This window comes from Plodia interpunctella, chromosome 10 (assembly GCF_027563975.2).
Source record: "Plodia interpunctella isolate USDA-ARS_2022_Savannah chromosome 10, ilPloInte3.2, whole genome shotgun sequence".
Taxonomy (NCBI): Eukaryota; Metazoa; Arthropoda; class Insecta; order Lepidoptera; family Pyralidae; genus Plodia; species Plodia interpunctella.
Genome location: NC_071303.1, coordinates 4,882,380 through 4,900,758, shown reverse-complemented (window position 1 = coordinate 4,900,758; position 18,379 = coordinate 4,882,380). Strand labels below are relative to the sequence as shown.

Sequence of the window (18,379 nt, the reverse complement as noted above, 5' to 3'; positions counted from 1 at the left end):
ATTATGGAAACAAAAATAAACTTAGGTGCAAAGGTTGGTTATTTGACATGGTTATGGAGTTGTACGAGTGTTTACGAAGTATAATTAGCTCCATTGTCAGATAATACAGCTGGTATATACCTATATCTAACTACAAATAACATGAAAAACTATTATTTTCTAATAACATCAATCAAATTAGATTCTTCGATCGTCCTAAAATTTAGTCCTACCCACATTCCAAAAATCTTTATTCCGAATCTGTATGGATGTTATTGTCAAAATATTGACATAAACATAATTTTGCCAATCCTTGTTTATCAATCCTATTTTGCGAAGTGATTTCAGTTCAAATTACTGGATCCCTAGAGGCATGTTTTTTCTTGTTTTATTTTTGTAAAATATAAAATCTAAATACAATACTAATAATATATTGAACCGTGATATCACCACTGTAAAAATAATAACAAATTACCGCAAAAAAGGTGCGGTTTCAATATGATGTCATCATTGGAAAAGCTTCAATACTGGATCTTTATTTTTGGTCTGATGTTTCAACTAATTTGTAAGTAATATGTAATGAGATTTGATGAAGATATAATAGAGAAATATTATATGTCCCCAAGTGAAGCTAAGTTTCGAATAAATTATCGCCTGTGATAAAAAAATTTTACATTTTCTCTTCAAACAACAATAGTTTTGTTCGTGAGAGTCAATAAAGTTCTTCACATGTTGTTTTGCACATGTCGAGTTTTTATTTCCTTCCTGCAGGTGCCTCTCCCACACATGACGGCATTTGGACTTTTTCTTGTCACGGAGATAAAAAACATATGATCTTTGTTTATATTACATTTAGTTGAAATTTCGATGTGGATTATATATGCGTCTCTTAGGATCAGCTGATAAAAATAGGCTTTGATCTGATTTGCTAGTAAATTAATGATTTCAAATTGTTGCGGATTTTTAATGTATTCAATATAAATAGAACTTTTCTATCGTTTACGTAATGCGAAAAGATTTTAAAGTAAAAGTTATGATTGTTACATTTACTTATCATGCAATGGGATCGCACATTATGGTCGCACGTCATACCTTTGGTTCTTTTGTATTTACAACTTCGTTACATTGACTTCGTTAATTTGATTTAATTCTTTATATACTGTTAAGGCTTGAAAGCGTCAGCGATGAGACTTTCTAAACTTTTGAACGTCTTGAGTCCAATTAATGGTTCATTTAAAGTTTATTATATCGACTGCAGTGAGTTCTCATAGCTTAACTGCAGCTGCACCTTGCTCGGGGGAGTACTCCCAGTTTCCCACACCCCACATGTGTGCCTCGGGTAGATTGCACCAACCAGTCAGAGTTGACCTTCCCTACTCTATAATACCTTTGAAACAGTTCCTTGGGAATATTGACGCTTTTAAGATGAAAGGGTCTTTCATACTGGTCGTGTTTATGTGAACTTTCCACCTACATGTTCACACGCACGCCAGCCCTGTGTATAGTTTTTACTACGCACGGATGTGTATTTTTGTAAATTTTTTAATCATTGAAAAATATTCACCGATCGGTATTAGAGCTCTGAACATTAATAATATACACTTATTGTACTTGCCGAAAAAATAAGTCGGCAGCGGTGGTGACAAGACATACTACTGATAAGGTTGACAATAAAACCGTTATGAAATTGCAACTATTACAGTTATTGCTGCTTATATAATATGACCTTTAAATAACCAAGATGCAGGCCAACGTAGTTCGCTGTAAATCTTTGTTTATCTAGGACCAATCAAATTACAATCCAGTGGTTTCCAATCAATCAGTCATGGTCGGGAATATAAATCTTGTTGTCCATGTGTGTGTGTGCAGTTGTAGCTGTAAATCTACACGCAAAGCGAATTGTGATTAGTTGGGGGGTTTCATGGCTCGATGGGACGCAAATATAGGTCATCTCACTTGTTTTATGGCTATTGAACACAACGCGCGATGACTGGACGATTAAACATACATTAGCTTCAAGAAAAAGCGAGAATTCGTCTATTAATTACGAAGTTAACATCGCATGCAGTCTTTTTACGATGAGGAAAATTACACGTCGCGTTCATGTAATTCAATATGCAGTGAGTATGATTACAAATGTGAAAACAAATTGTAATAAAAAAGTATATGAGTGAATATTTCATGAAAGGACGCTTGAGCGCTGTTTTCCAAGATAAGTTAGCGCAGAAGACCACCTTCATATATCCGGTATTATGAAAGTGTACCAGTCAATATTTTCTGGATTTTATACTGAATTTGGTATATTGAATTACTGACGTGGATCATCCCCACAGAAAAGAATATATGTTTCTTGGTCCATAATCGTAAATTCGTCGTCAACATTTTTTATAAATACATATTTGCCACATATGAGTATGTGTGGCAAAATCTATTTCAATTAATCAAAGTTACAAATATGTGCAAAAAGAATGAACTCTGTGGATGGTGATGCGTGCCCACCTTTGAAACATAAATCTGTTATTATATTTACTTTATTACTATTATATTTAAAAACATCAAATGATCTGCATTTATTTGTGTTACTATTTAAAGGTATGATATTTATGTTGACTATAACAATATAATAACTGTTTCGAATCACGAATGTAAAAAGAATAAATATAGTTCGTGAAATGGGAGTTCTGTTACCATTTATTCTGTGGCACTTCTCTTTGTGAGAAAATGCAAGGGAAAAGGTAAATACAACTTATGAAAAAATAAACGAAGCGGTACGTACCTCTCCACGTACTTTGTCTGCAATCTGGAAAAAGAAAAAAATAATATTATTTCGTTTTATTTTAAATATCATACTTGAACTCGTCGTATATAGAGATTGTTATGGTTCTTTTTGCTTAGACAAAATCTTTGCAGCTCGGATGATTTTAAAATGTATACAAATAATATCATTTCAGTATTATTATTATTTCGCACTAGGGGACCGGAGATACGCCAAACCTTTTTATTATTTCCTGTTTGGGGACGCACGCATATAGGCACCAGACGTGTGATCCGATCATCTATCATACTAGTAAAAAAGTAATCAAAAATTATATACTATCTACAACTCTCACTCTATTAATAGGTATTTGTACCATAATTAAATTATCATAAATTAAATTACATTTCAATAACGCTGAATATGTAATCGAGTGAACCAAAATCTGTTTAACTTCAAAGAGTTTTATTGCGGGCCGTTTATGTTTATGTAACGTAAAAGCTCAATTACTCTGAAAGCATTTGAAATGAGTAAAAATTAAACGCGGTCGTTCATTTTCATATGGCGTTATTCATTATTTCCAAGATGGTCTCGGCGAATAAAAATGGTGCGCGTTGTTTTCTCTCAGAAAAATGGGATCTCAAATAAAATATTACATAAACAATAAATTGAGTCTTCCAGAAAATAGACTGAAATAAAAAAAATATAATTTAGAAATTCTTATTGGAAAGATATGCTGAAACAAGAAGTAGTCGTCTTGACAATTGATTTATTATTCTTTGTTTTTCGCCATCATAGAGTAGAAATTCAAAGACCAGTTAGGGAAGGAAATTAAAGTGGAAAACTTTCCAGACTTCAATATTGTTCTATAAAAAGCTTGGTTATTAATAAAGTTATTCCAATGGTAGCGGTTGGCGAATTACTTTCTGTTGAGGAGTTAGACCATCTACCTACATTGTGCATTGTTATTCAGTACAAAGCTGTGTGTCTTATCAAAATCGTTTGTTTTGTATTTCCCTTTTCATTTGTTCTGAGGAATGCATAGATAGAGGTACGAAAACGTACGAGATTATACAAAACAAAGTAAAAGAATTTTAAACATGATAATTTCTAATTAATGACGTTAAATGTCCGGGATATAGATTTATGTGAAAAATAAGCATGTCAACCTACCCAGAAAGTTTTAAAGAATTATTAGACTATATTTTTTTTTTACACCAAACCATTTACAAAGTAATATGTGATCATATTAATAGAAGCCATTGAACCTTTCCTTGTAAGATAATCTATAGAATAAAAACAGAGCCAATAAAGCTGATATAAAACATGGGCTTAGTCTTGTTTTTAAAGTTTGTTTTATCCTTGTTTTTATCGCTACAACTGCCGGGAAAGTAAAACAAATGAGAGCGAACAAAAACAATGATCTTGTAAATATACCTCCTAAATTAGATTAAACGGATGAACTCCATTCTACAATCAAATACTTTATCTTTATCAGCCTTTTGCGTTAACGTCTGGTCATTGAACTTTACTGGAGTTTGATTGAAAGTTATTTATAAAATTATAACCTTTAGGTATCTATGGGACATACTGATTACTAATTGCACTAGATTTGACGTTCATACGCCATGAAATTAAAAGGGCATATAATCTAACAAGCATGTACGTTATTATAATTAAATTATCAGTTGATCCACATTTGATATTGCAGATTTCGACTGTGGATCCTAGTCAAAGAAAAAGTCCTAGGAAAAAGAATGTATTTTAGAACGTATTTTAGAGATCCTATCAATAAGACCTCGGTGGCGCAGTGGTAAAGTGCTTGCCTCTGAACCGAGAGGTCCCGGGTTCGAACCCCGGTCGGGTCATGATGGAAAATGATCTTTTTCGGATTGGCCCGGGTCTTGGATGTTTATCTATATATACGTATTTGTTATAAAATATAGTATCGTTGAGTTAGTATCCCATAACACAAGTCTTGAACTTAGTTTGGGGCTAGCTCAATCTGTGTGATTTTGTCCTAACATATTTTCAAAAAAATTATTTAACCTAACTATGTATCTACCTGCAAAATATATAAGAACTACAGTTCTTACATAATACATATATACATATTCTTTTTACATATACGAAATACATTACACTGGTATGGTAAGTACTTATAGTTTTTGTAAAATCCGTTAAGAAATTATAAGGTTCTTGTTGCAATTCCAGATTCCACGAATAATGGTGAACGTCGATCTGTTCCAATCTCAGCGTTGTGTAAGTCTAATCTTTTAATATAATAATCAACTCATAGTTACTCAGGATAAGGTCGAGATAACAATTGTAGGAACTGTAATGTTTCTGACTTTTATAATTAATAGACAAAGAAAACACGTGACGTGTGTTTTCAGCAAGGATTGTCTTTAAAACAATTTCCTAAGAATCAAACCATCAAGAATGTAACAAAAACATCTCTTGTAACCTGCTTGATTTAATGGCGTGCCCGGCGCATCCATATCTCGTAATGTCCAAATAAATCTCAACTTTTTTACGGCGAATTTAAACGTTTTGACTTAGACAAATGTATATGAGCCGATTAAGGGGCGATAAATCTAGGAAAGCCCATAACCCTTTGAGGTAGGTATTGGATCCGACAGCCATCCGGGCACTAACGAGATCAATCAGCGTGCACGCTTTATGCGGGTACAAAATATAGATGCGGACAGAAGGAACACTTTGAGATATGTAAATGACCTCCCGATATAGTCGGATAAGGCGCCAATGGTAAAAAATAGAATTATACTATAAACAATTATGTATATGCACTAAGTAATACAGGTATCGGCGATTTTCAATTAGAATTAAAAACAAAATATACTTTAGATATAACAGACGAGTGGTATTTGCATTAATTAATGTAACACGTAATTAACTGGTGGTTTGAGACCTTGAAATACAATGTAGCTCAATATCTGCAAAGTAATTCTTATTCTTCGGGTGTAGTCTTAAAGACAGGATGGAAATCGTTTACTTTTCGTCTAAAAATAACTCAGTCATACGCGCAAATGCGATGAAATGTTTGAATGGAAAGCTAATGGTCTCGAGTATCCATATATTTCTCATGTCAAAAGCAATGAGAGATCTTTTGGTGAACTGTAAGTATTTTTAGATTCAGCTACGTCATTTTATTCATTTTCTTCTGGTTTACATAGCTTATACATACTTTGCAGTATTTAATTTAAGCCTCCTTAATGAACTCCAGTGATTAAAACCTTTTGCATTTCTCCTTCAAGTCGGACCCGCCTTGGCGATGGTCTCCAGTCTAGCACATGCATGCATACATGGATAATGTAGCTAACAACTGTTGGTACCATTTTTAATCTTCCCTGTGGTCTATGTTACATACATTTCACTTATTGTATACAAGCAAATACATCTTGAGCTTTGCTAATGGATGCATGCATGGTTATTATTCTTTCAAAAAATAGATGTTAGAAAATGTTGCTCAGAATTCGTACATAAACTTACGAAGATAACTCATAAATAAGTGGTCATACGAAGAAAGAACAAAATAACAATAGTGAATATCCAAAAATATCCCTGTGGACCATGGAAATGTAAGGAAAATATCGTATTACATTAACCAAACATTACTACACGAAACGTAGGAAAGTTACACAGCTAACACCAATAATTCTCAACTCAATTATTATTTACGACGAACTGTCCCGGTTCATTATTGCTCTTAATATATTCTAAGTTAGAAAAGGACAGAATCGAAACGTGGGAGGGAGATGACACATTTCGGGATATGCTTGCTTGCGCAACCCATTTTGTGAAACAATGGATATGGTCATGTACTTGGAGCATCAAACAATCGATAATTTAAAAATCACTATTTCAACTGAACAATGCACTTTTGTAGCATTTTTTTAAAATAGCGTGACTAGTGTGTGATGATTGAAAGTCGGTCAACGATAAAATTATGAAATAAGCGTTTTATTGTTCGAAACTATTTTCTAAATATTTTGCGTTTATTAATGTAAACTTATTTATTCACATATATTAGTTGGGTGGCTAAAATCGCAAGAAAAATAATGTGCTTGCCTACTACTACTAACATATAAATAAATAGTTTTTTCTGGAGATAATATAATGCAAAGTTGATGAATGTTTAATTTTCCTTTGGTGTAGCTTCGAAAGGTTGTGTTTCAATCTGTTTGTGCTTCTAGTTTACATATACTAAAAGCAACATCATACGCGAGTGATGATTGCGGTAAAGCACACGCTAATTATACCAATCAATGGGACCCTACAATGGGCTATTCATAGGGACCCAGCCAGCGGAACGCCCGGCACAAAATGACACTATGCAGAAGTTGCAACTCCTTGTGTTTGTGGTATAAACGAAGCTTAAACACGGCACAGGCAAGGGGCGAGTTGGTCGAATTTTGTGGAAATTTTCTGCGAATAAATCTTTCATGCAAAATCGACATTGATCTATTTTTTTGTTGTATCTGAATTGCAAAATGTACCCTTTACGTTGCTCCTAGGTTCATTGGCCTATGCTTAATCACCTTCAAGAGAAAAATAAATACTATAATTATGATAAAAAGCTCCTTTAAAAAAGTAATTCGAGCTCAACTTTCGGAAGAGTTGAGATCTGTAAAACGGTTTTGTGGTGCCGGTTCCACGGTCCGTGCCACGCTATACGCTGTTTCGTCACCGTAATGTGAATTGTGAGCTATGGAAATTGACAATATGTAATTATTCTTCCAAATGTGCTTCCTATTATTTTGCAAGTATTTATTATAAGTGTCGTAGTTCCAAAGTAGATACATCATCGTATAAGTATTTTTTTCTTAAATTACATCGCTTGCTATATAATGATTATGTTGATTATAATGGCAGGATATGTCAAGGATAAAAAAGATATGTAATCTACATAATAGTATTAGTATTAGTATTAGCCGGAAATAAAATTTGTAGAGTCAGAAGATCTAATAAGTGTGAGTTTTTATATCTAACTTGATTTACAGAATCAAAATCTCAAAAGCAGTACTTATGCCACTTTAGTCCCATGGTTACATAATTCGCTTTTCGAAGTGGTTCTATAAAAAATCATAGTCCATTATATTAGAGCGGATGTGAGCGCGGCACGAGTCCTACTTCCGGTCGGCTTTGTACAGCCCGAGGTGAAAAGATTCGATCTTGCAGTGCACCTCATGGCTACCATTGTAACTGCACATTGTAAGTGCTGATAAGAACATACTTATGCTATCTGGAACACTTGGTTTTATGAGCGAAAAGCTAATTTCACGTGGCAAAATGTATAAGCTATTCGTACTGAAGTATATATTTATAAAAAACTAGTGTGAATAAACCACTTTTAATTGGTTAATCTGATTGGCCACATTGGTTGTTTCAAATCGAATCCCGTTATCCTCATACCACCGGCAATTTGCCGCACGCACCCAGATATTGACCAAATCCACATAAAATCAGCTTCTAGGTACCCGTGCATAGCATCACCTAAAGATAACCTAATGTAGCTCTTATCACAAACAAGCAAGGTTTAAATTAAGATTACATTTAGGAAATGGTTAGCGCCGTTTGTAAATAATAATTGGAGCGTCGTTCCGGTGTATTGTTAACTCTGTATCCGAAAAATGTTTTATTTTGTTTCCTTTACGATACGATTACGATAGCATTCGCTAAAAATATACAGTCTACATATATGTAGACTTGATAATTTTTGTTATTTCGATATGTTAGGCGAAATTAGAAAATTAGTCTATTGCAATGTTCGTAATTGTATGTAACTGGTAGGAATATCCTGCTGATTCGTATGAATGTGAATACTCGGAGGTATAAATATTAATACATAAGATTCACGATGCCCACCATTTAGAAAAGCGAACGTTGCCAAATTACTTAGCGATTTGCAACTCTTTGAAATTGCAAAAACTAATGACATGCGGGCAATTCAAAAGTAATTTGTGCTTGCATTTATTAATTTGTTTGTCCCAATAGCAGGTAGTCTAATTTGTCTTAAAGAATTTTTATATTGGCTCAATATTTCTCGCAACCTAACGTTTCCCTCGTTGCATTCTTGGACGCCACCAAGAATGAGGACGGTGTGACCACAAAATTTTGAAAATTCGGTTTGTTTTAACGATCGATCGATTGAAATGAATACGAATTCGAGTAAATTTGCCGCTATAGTCGACTGTTTTATTTCTGATCTGATACCGGTTAATTTCGCTAGATCTCATTTAGATTAAGTCAGTCAAATAGCGACTTCACTTTGGCTTTAAGAGAAAGCGCGCATCTCTATGAACGCGATAAACTGAAAAACTACACGACGCATTTTGTATGGTTTTCATCAATATATAGTGCTTTATAGTAGTATCGAAGCCGAGACGGCCTGTTTTGGTGCAGTGTTACACCGTTATATTTAATAGGTACCGGTAAAACTGTGAAACGAAATTGGATGAGAAATCATTATTTGAATTCATGTTTTTATTGATACATGTAGAGATTACGTCAGGGACTTATAATTATTATTATTGCCGCACGATGCGATAATGATTTGCGCATAAAATTACTCTCACTACATATCAACATTAGAATTTCTTAACAAATGTAAAGTTTTCTGAATTCATGTATGATAAGTTCTGGTATATAATATTGTTCTAAAAAGAATCGATGGGTTCCGAATTAGGCTCTTATCGATTTCTAACTGGCACATTACGGATTCATAGTGTGTGTATTTTCACATAGTTTAACAGAAGGAGAATTTCATACACTTAGAGTCAGTTGCACCAGTCTACTTTGACGTCGTCTTTAACCTTTTACTTGCGATTTTCTGCCTAGGTGCAACCGACTTTTTTTCTGATTTCTGCGTCTTATGAATTGGTGACTTTTAATCTATAACATCACATTTATCATAATTTATAAATACCTTTTTCGTATTTGCGTATTGTATTGGCTGAGGGCTATTATGTGGTCATTGCTTTCTCCATTTCACACAATAGCTGGTAATTCATAAAGTAGTGTGTGGATTTCCTCAGTTTTTGGTGGAATAATTAGGTCAGGTCGAGTTATGAAGACTAAATAACCAACCAAACATCATAATCACAGCAGATAGGTAAGCCCCATTCGTCTATGCTAATATTCTGTAATCTGGGTTATTAAAACAGTATATTGTGTTTGTTTTCTCAACAGACACAAGGAGATAGAAATAAGGGGTTAACGATTGCTTCCGAAAATATGACATGGGGTGCGAGTGTCGTGGAAAGACGAGAGAAATAATTATGCTATGAAAATTGTGATGCTTCTAAATATATACTTACACATATTTCAGAGTCTGGTCTAATGCTATTTCTGGACAGAATTTTATTTCTTACTTTATTCTGGAGCAGCTACACTGGTCACATTGACGGCAATGGACTATTATTTTCTATAAATATGTGTTCTTCAAAGCTCGGGTCTTTTATTGCCAATGTTTATAGCATTCCTTGTGTTTCAAAGTTATCTGAAGTTCATTAACGCTGTTCATAAAAGTTGGAAACACCTTCTTATGAGTTTTGTGAGGACCTCTTTTATATGTCATTTAAAGTTGAGAAGTAACTTAAGTTGAGGGCTATAACTTTGAAGATTTCCACTGTAGTCTGCGAACAATATTGTAGTATATAAGAGTCTCAGAAATATTGATATTTACATTTCAATATCAAAAAAGATAATTTTAAAAAGTAACGTGTTCTTGTAACATTCCTAAACGAATTCCGCAAGTTATTAAAATCGAAAAGATTTGCGTCGTGTTGTGTTCGTTTAATTCTAACATTCAAAGTATATTTGAATAGGAAAAATGCAGTAGGTATATAGCGTTAATAGAAACTCCATGTTTTATATTATTTATACAATCAATTGGGATTGTGACGATGCCAACCCTGAGATATGGTGTAAGTCACCTTAAGCCGAGATAGGTTTTTATTGCTTCCGACTAGAAAATAGCTTTTTTACGACGTATTGCTGGCAGACGAGTGCTGTATTGTCACTTTCTATCGCCATTGTTTTGGTTACTTTTAGCAAATAACAAGTTTTGAGAAAAGTATAAAAGTGGCTTGAATCGGCTAGATGACGATTTTTGTTATAATAACGATTTGAAGGATCATGCATTAACAGAAACATCTGTGAAATAGCCACATTGGTAACGTCAATTCTTTCAAAAAAAAATCTTTGATACATACTTTAAACGAAAAACAAAAATAACAGAACTATCCTTACATATTATAAAACAAAGTCCCCTACCGCGTCTGTCTGTCTGTCTGTCGGTTCGCGATAAACTCAAAAACTACTGCACGGATTTTCATGCGTATTCACCAATAGATAGGTATGATTCCTGATTAAAGTTTAAGTGCAAATCGCATTAATGTGTATGGGTAAGATTAGAAACCCGCAGATACAACCATTCATCTCAATCGTTCACCTAACATCGATCCCTTCATTAATGGTGGTAATAGTGTATACGCGTGCCCATGTAACACGAGCAGGTATTCTAGGAATGCTTATGGACCATACAAGCAATCATGGAATTGCCATGATGCCACGGTAACCAACTGGTTTCCGCATTAAGATGTCTGCTGTGAAATTGCCATTCAATGACACTTAAGTTACGATAAGATTATCTCGTGTTTTTTTCTTCCATGTCACGATAAGAAATTACAATTAGGTGACCACGGCCTCGATTTAGTAAGTACTTCGTTGTACGGAGTACTTCGAGTACCTATTAATTCCGTGGACCACTGTCCAAAATGATCAAATGGTGCGATTTATTGACAATTATTATTGTGAGATACCTAAAATTATTATAATTGTGTAGTTTTAATGTAATTTACGCAGAAAACAATTCTTTATCGGACTAAGAAATTTTTTCTCTTTAAAGTCAAGTCATCCAAATATGGATGCGATATGCGTGAGGAAGCAATAATTAATATGATAAACATTTGAAGAGATCCAATAAACAGCACTCTGTTGTTGATACGAGTATATGAATTAAAATTTTGAGAGAAGATAGTTCTTTGCCTAAACTTTGCAACAAATAAATAAATAAACTTGCATCCAAGAAATGTACTTGCATAAAATCACACAGTTCCTGTTTCCAGAAGAGGTCAGGTGGCTTACTATAATCTCTTAACGCGATCCAGTTTACGACCTAAATTGAACTGCATCGCAAATTGACTTAATTTTTTGTATGAATGCGATTCATTTTAGGTTCCTAAATTGTACTGAGTTGCATTGGAATTGTTCTGTAAAAGTTGATGGTAGGCCTGCAGGTCAGAGGCTTTGGATTTCCACTTCTTAGGATCCTTATACAAGTAGACCTCTCTTGCTTCTTCTACACACTCGTCTTGCACAGACACAATCTAATGATGTAAAGTGAGCATTGTTGTTATTGTTGCAATAACTATGCAGTAATACAGAAACTGCTGACTATTATTAGTCTGCTCAGCTTCAGCTCATAATTATGTTAACGGACTTTGAACTCAGTCTGTCGCTAATGCACAATTATGTACAAATGTACACGTACAGTCAACCACATGACGAGTCACCCTAAGTGGAATTCTATGAGACGGCAGTAGGGGCGAATACGTTGCAAGAATTTGTGTATAATAAATGTCTCAGTAAAATTTAAACAGTGAGATTTAAAGGGTTACTGGTAATATATTGTGAATTGGCTTTAACTTTGACTATTAGGATTACAATTTTGGGTAATTTTCTGCATTTAATTTAAAAGTAAAACATGAATTTATTAGGATTAAGACTTTATTACAAGGTCTGCATTTTAGCTTTCTCAAGTAACGTCTTATGTAAGGCTGTTTATATCGGAGCGTGCTCTTAGCTTATTTACACGGGTCTATTTGCGTGCCCACGTATGTTCGTGCTTATTTCGAACTGGTAATTGTATCTTCGAGTAGGAGTGTCTGCTATAAGTGTTATATATCATAAGTTTTACAAGTTGAAAAGGTTAAGTGCATTTTTGCATTAACGTTATATACGTTTAGGGAAAAGAAAGAAAGTACTTTTAAATATAAAGAGCTAGGGTTTTCTCTATATTTGGAATTATTATAGGTATAACTTCAGATTCTTCTTTCTCATCTTGAAAAACTCCATCTCTGACCGCACAATACAACTATTATACGTCACCGAAAATTGCTTTCAGAAATGATTGATGTGAATCAATCACAACGGTGATGATCGCGTGATTGCGAGGCATGATGAACGAGCACCTTTATGAGCGTGAGACACAGCATTTTTTGTCTTCCGTAACCGAACTTTGGTTATACATAGTCATTATTTACACCAATGTTATAGTATAATATGTTGAGTATGTAAGGGAATTTTCACATAAGTTCTCTCACTTGACATGTCTCATTGGAAATGCAAACGTTTGCAGTTTAAATTTGTTGGATGACTGTGCAAGTCGAATAGTTGGGTAACAAATATTCAACACGTCATAAAAGTTTCTATTTAACTAAGTATTATCAAAATGTAATAAGAATATTCGACCTGTAAGATATTGCACAAGATTTAAACGAGCTAAATTATATGTTCATGGTACAAGTGTATCTGAGTACAACTACAATTCGTTCTGGTACATAATAATGCTGAATTATTTCCAGCGTGGAAACCGTTACCAACAGTTATCTACTGTAAATTGGGATGTAATGATGAAAACTTGGCAAAGAATAGAACAATCGACTGAATATAGAGGTTTTAGATAATCAATAAAGAACCTAAGAAATGTGAATATTGATTTGATTAATGTATTTTTCCTTATAATTATCCAATTATCAGACGATAGCTTAGGTAGATATTTGATAATGCTCTATTTGCAATGTCTCAATTGCCAGAAATAGAGTAAAGCATAAATAGATTAGCTCATGAAACAATCACAGTAGTTTACTGCGAATCTGGCATATGAAACACATTGTCGTAAAATTTGTAAATAGAAAATTCCTATCGCGTGACGCCCCTGGCGCGGCCGTGGTCGTAGGTGTGAAATTATAAATAACTACCCTCTCAACGAAAGATTTCTGCTTCAATGTCACTGGCGATATTTTTACCTCATGAAGTATTCTAAAACAAATATTTATACGTGTTTACGTACTACTATGTGAGATTTAACTTCTTATTTACAAGGGATTTGTCTTATTCTAGAGGACTTTTCACATTAAAAATTACACCGATTGCGCCATATTATTATGGTATATAAAATAGAGGAGAAATGTACATTTTGTATGTACATATACCGTATTTTCATATACCTTACCTTTACTTTATTAATTTTATGTTAATTTTAACGATATTGTAGTTGTGTTCAGTTGTATCCATAAACCTATCTAAAAATATTTAACTTGTATATTAGTCATTGCTATATATTATTATGTTCTACTTCGGATATCGATTTTGTAGGAGGTAAGTAATTAATTACACGCTTGGATGGGCACCCTAATACTATATTGGCAGATAATTATAATGAGGTATAAATACTCGTAGTTGAAGTATTTGTATACGCACGTACAGTCTGTCTTTAATGAATGGTCAAGATTGGTTAATATAAGCTCCCAATGTTGCCAGCAAAGAGCACACCGTGACTGTACGGTGTGCTCTTTATTATCTACAATTTATAGTTTTTATTGTTTTTATTTTAAATATTAGAAACATTTCTAAATTAATTCAATTCATAATGATCTATCTCATCACAGACTTGCCGCGAGGAGATCTGTATTGGTCGGTAGATGGATTGCTCTTTTATTGCACGAAGTCAATAGCACTGGCTAAATCAAATACATTTCAATAAACTAAATCCAAGTTGGGCCTTCACATTTCTAGATTAACGCAATTAATTTTGCAGACGCTGACGAATCGCACTCTCAAAATAACAAATTGTGTAATTAGTCTACAGGTGTTGTTCAAGCTATGGTTACCTCGATTTAAAATACTTCTGTTATTGAGAGGCCTTTGTGAATAAATTTTTCCACAGTTTGACGGTTTACTTAAAATGATCGGACGATGATCTGAGTTTCAAAGCTTAGGATAGGTCCTAGCCAGCCTCTCATCTAGGATGAGAGGCTGGCTGTGTATGAGTCAATCATCATTTTTCATTTGAGTGAAATTAGACGTGTAATGGAGTCGAAAATTATTGTTTTAGCAAAAATGGGAACGATATTTGGTTACTTATGTAGAATCTGTAATCTGTAATATCATTTTTATGGCTGCAATCTGCGTCTATTTTAAAAGTATATACATATACAAATATAAATCTATTACAAAGTTATCTACATCGTATTACTGCTCATGGGATTGGGAGAACGGCAAATATGAGTCGATTGTGCAATGAAACCAATATCGTCTGAAAATACATTCGATTCAAGCTTCTCTACAGGGTTGCCATCTTTCCGCCCGCTTGTCGGACGCATACGGATACGCACAAAGGAAGATTGGATTTACAAAGGATAGCTATTGTCATTTGATATCAACGTCGATTTGTAGCATCGGGTCCATGCAGCAGACATTTTCCGCATTTGTATGCCTGATTGATTTGTAGTGTGGACCCTTAAATGTGATTAACCAGAGAAGTTATTTTTAATTGTTATAAAAATATAGAAATAATTTGCAAGTAAGCAATATTGCTTACTTGCAAATTATTTCTATATTTTTAGCAAGATTTTGTGACAGCTACGAGAGCAACAAACAGCTAAATAGCTGACACTGATTAAAAGAAAATTAAGCAACGTTTATTGTATATATATGATAACTGAAAATTGGCCATTATCCACACCGGGATTATAGCTACAATCTAACAAAATCAGCAGTGTGGCCACCGCAGCGGAGTTAGCCATTACCGTGCGTCTGGCCACTTGGGCACGTTCTCCTTGTTTCATTTTACAAACGTAGCCGTTTAAGACAATGGCTGGAGAAAACCTCTTACATTTTCAGATCAATAACCCCAGGTTCGGATGTGAGCTGTTGACACTAGAATACGTTGGTTTCCCTCGCATTGTTTGAGATTCTCCTTCGAGAATGATAAAGGTTATGTTTATGTTAGATCTTAGAGCAAAGGTAAAACTTATTAGCGTGTATTACTCAAATTTGAAACTATGGATTATCGTTGATTACGTCCACATCATTGAACAGCCTTTGAGAGACTTGTTGTTTGTGTAATTTATTTAACTTTAGCTGTTGTAATTTTGCCACGAGGTTTGGCTACATTACGAGTAATAGATTTCAATATACAGTCGATTTTGCTCAACACTGGTCAAAACCAATGTAAACGTTTGTAAAGTTTATTATGCAAGTTTACCATAAACTATAATAAATTGCAATCTGATACCAAAAAACAGACACAGCAAATGGCAAAAGCAATTATACCAATCAATCGTTTGCTGGATACTATTATGTATATAAGTGATTATAAATAATCTTCTTGTGTATCTCATTAACCAAATTATTTACTAATTAGAATAGTAAGTACTATGTATAACGAAATTGATACTTCCTGGTATATTGGCTTTTACAAATAATAACTAGAACATTATGCTTGCATTACTTTCCCGCGCAATAAAATGCCATAAAGGAAATTGTGTTTCTAATGGCAAGAACGTTGAGGTATTTATACATATGACGTTCGTGAGTTTCGTGACTCCAAATGTAATGCTGTATTGACGTAGTTTCACTCCACCCACTGTAGAAAGTTACGTTAGCGGTACTCCGGAATGTTAATTACTCCAGCAATTATTTTGTAGTGAGTCGGGACAGGATGGCTTAGGGACAACTAAAAGCGACCAGAATACTCACACGCCCAATGTCATTCGGTCATGTAACAATGACATTATTTAAAACAGAAAAGATTCAGAAGTCCATCAACAGCTATTAAGACTAATACTACAAACAAGGAAATCGGGGCGGTTGGGCGTGTATATTTGAAATGAGAATAATTTACTTATCGACCTATGAATTTAATAAATTGTCTATATCTTTTATCGTGTCGTCAATAATATAAAACTATAACTGTCCTACGTTACATTTATAATTCAGCGTGATTAACACTTGCAAAATATAGAACTTTTTATTACTAGTTATATTTTTGGACTTTTTAGGCAAAAAATACCATCAATCCACTTTGGTGCAACAGACGCCACTCAAGGATATAGGAAAGGGTCTGTAATGTATATTGAAACACAGAGTGCATGTAAGTGACACCTGATTGGCTCGTTTAATCTTTTTTATTATTATGAAATATAAAAGTGTCTTCACAATAAAACCAATCGTGCTGCCTACTTCTAGTATCATTTGTGAATGAACGGCATTTTGTAACCAAGCTGCGTACACTATTGTGCACGTGACTACCGGGACATGACAGCGAATATTGATAAACTTTTACGATTCAATTAAAATTGTTTAGTATTCAGTCCGTAAAACAATACCTTACATTTAGAGAGTGCTTGAGAGTATAGTATGACCTCAATATTGTATTTAGTCACCTTTGATCTCTTTAGTTGAATATCCCACGCTCAATTACAATTTAAGACGATTTTATTTCTAGATCAAAGTTGTTGGTTATAGTACTCGAATAAAGTCCATTATAAATTCTGTATGATTGTAAAGATAATTTCAAAGAAAAGGCGTAGGCGTTTTGCGTAAGTGAACGAACTTTAAACCCACTCAGTTCCATTTTTTCGTAATTAAATTCTAATTGACAGTCTTTTTCATGAAATATTGATGATTAAGAGAGATCTGATGTACGTACTATATACTATCTAAAAAGCTTTGAAATAAGATTTCGCTATTGAATAAGCTATATTATGACTGATAACTAGTTAGATGCAATGTTTAAAGTGGTAGTGGTATATCCACAAAATCTTAAATCTGTTGACTTTACTGTTCAGATCCCTAACTCTGTAGAATATACTATTATTTTAGCAATTATGACGATAAATTTCGTCAATGTTAGACTGAGGTGACGGAGGTGACTGACTGAAATAGGTTAGGGTACTCTGGTCTAGACGATTTGGAGGTCGGAGTTCTGATATACCTAATCCTTAATATAATATCCACTTTCATCCAATTTTTCTACGTTCTTAAACGTTTTAAAAATTTAAATGCAAGTCAGGATCAAATAGATGTAAAAATATGTCATATTTGTTACTGGCAACCAAGAGTGCAATTTCTGTATCAACCTATTTTGAAATAGGTATCTAGCAGTTAAAATAAAAAAAGTGAAGTATGATGCTCCTAAAATCCCTAATAGTCTATTATTAATTATTAGTAAATTTTAATAGCTTGTGTAGATTTTTGACAGCAAATTGGACTCAAATTAATTATAGCGATAAAATTATAGCGAGGGTTAATTCGTCAAATTTAGTAAGTCTACTAACTGACAAATGGATTTTAATATTCTACGGTCGAAGTGTGTTTGGTGTGAATTTGTAAAACAAAATGAAATCAAAACCAGGCTTTTTATAACGGTTTATGGGATAAGCAAATTAAGATAATAAGAGAAAGTTCCAAGATACAGTCAGGTTGCAAAACGCTATGTCTTTTTGCAGCGCCACCCCAGGCTATGGCACGACTACAATAGATTACATAAGAACT

General features: G+C 33.8%; 1 protein-coding gene across 1 annotated transcript in view; it reads right to left on the bottom strand.

Annotated features, from left to right (window-relative positions):
• Arl4 (ADP ribosylation factor-like 4) overlaps window positions 1-18,379 on the bottom strand; it is a 47,774-nt gene that overhangs the window by 19,835 nt on the left and 9,560 nt on the right. The window contains exon 2 of the mRNA XM_053750469.1: window positions 2,756-2,779. The gene's annotated coding sequence lies outside the window, so the exon portion shown is untranslated. The remainder of the gene's footprint in view (window positions 1-2,755; window positions 2,780-18,379) is intronic.